The sequence below is a fragment of the Schistocerca piceifrons genome, chromosome 3, assembly GCF_021461385.2.
Source record: "Schistocerca piceifrons isolate TAMUIC-IGC-003096 chromosome 3, iqSchPice1.1, whole genome shotgun sequence".
NCBI classification, from domain to species: domain Eukaryota; kingdom Metazoa; phylum Arthropoda; class Insecta; order Orthoptera; family Acrididae; genus Schistocerca; species Schistocerca piceifrons.
The window spans coordinates 949,879,544-949,881,019 of record NC_060140.1 but is presented as its reverse complement, the minus strand read 5'-3'; the positions used below and the strand labels follow the sequence as shown (position 1 = coordinate 949,881,019).

At 51.2% G+C, this 1,476-nt stretch overlaps 1 non-coding gene across 1 annotated transcript; it reads right to left on the bottom strand.

The window, feature by feature from the left end:
- Nucleotides 1-302: 302 nt before the first annotated feature.
- Trnat-ugu lies at nt 303-377 on the bottom strand. Its single transcript has one exon. It is a non-coding gene; the product is annotated as a tRNA-Thr (tRNA).
- Between the last annotated feature and the right edge of the window lie 1,099 nt (nt 378-1,476).

Here is a 1,476-nt window from a genome sequence, read left to right as displayed (position 1 = left end):
CGGAGGCGGACTCGGCGTATAATCCCGCAGTACTCACAAGGCGGGCCGACCACTCAGTGCTAATGAGCTCCCCGCTTCGTCCCTCCCAGCGGCCAGGCAACCCGCCTGCAGGGCGCGCTGCCGAATACTTTCCGTCGGCTGGCCGTCTGTGCTCTGGCGGCCCACGGGAATAATTCCTGCGCTGCTGTTGCCTCAGGCACCATCAGCGGTCGTCAGACAACATTGCTGGATTTAGAATTATATTAATACCTTCAGCTGCTAATGGGCGTCGACATATATCAACGGGGACAGGTGAAAATGTGTGCCCCGACCGGGACTCGAACCCGGGATCTCCTGCTTACATGGCAGACGCTCTATCCGGCTGAGCCACCGAGGGCACAGATGACAGCGCGGCTGCAGGGACTATCTCGCGCACGCCTCCCGCGAGACCCACATTCTCACCTTGTATGTCCACACACTACATTCGTAGTGTCCCACCCCAACACACTCATTGATTGTGGAAGACACTCTTACCAAGTTCCGTAAGAGTTCGGGGAATGTGTGTGCATCCGCACAGAAGAAGGTCGTGGCCGGTGTTGCCAGAACTATGTACTTATATGGATATGGTGTCTGTTCTTTCGGACATGTCCGAAAGAAGAGACCATTGATGACCTGCAGCCGTCTAGAACGAATTTAGAATTATATTAATAGCTTCAGCTGCTAACGGGCCTCGATATACAGGCTGTTACAAAAAGGTACGGCCAAACTTTCAGGAAACATTCCTCACACACAAAGAAAGAAAATATGTGATGTGGACATGTGTCCGGAAACGCTTAATTTCCATGTAGAGCTCATTTTAATTTCGTCAGTATGTACTGTACTTCCTCGATTAACCGCCAGTTGGCCCAATTGAAGGAAGGTAATGTTGACTTCGGTGCTTGTGTTGACATGCGACTCATTGCTCTACGGCCCGCATCTCGTGGTCGTGCGGTAGCGTTCTCGCTTCCCTCGCCCGGGTTCCCGGGTTCGATTCCCGGCGGGGTCAGGGATTTTCTCTGCCTCGTGATGACTGGGTGTTGTGTGATGTCCTTAGGTTAGTTAGGTTTAAGTAGTTCTAAGTTCTAGGGGACTGATGACCATAGATGTTAAGTCCCATAGTGCTCAGAGTCATTTGAAGAATCATTTCATTGCTCTACAGTACTAGCATCAAGCACATCAGTACGTAGCATCAACAGGTTAGTGTTCATCACGAACGTGGTTTTGCAGTCAGTGCAATGTTTACAGATCCGGAGTTGGCAGATGCCCATTTGATGTATGGATTAGCACGGGGCAATAGCCGTGGCGGTACGTTTGTATCGAAACAGATTTCCAGAACGAAGGTGTCCCGACAGGAAGACGTTCGAAGCAATTGATCGGCGTCTTATGGAGCACGGAACATTCCAGCCTATGACTCGCGACTGGTGAAGACCTAGAACGACGAGAACACCTGCAATGGAC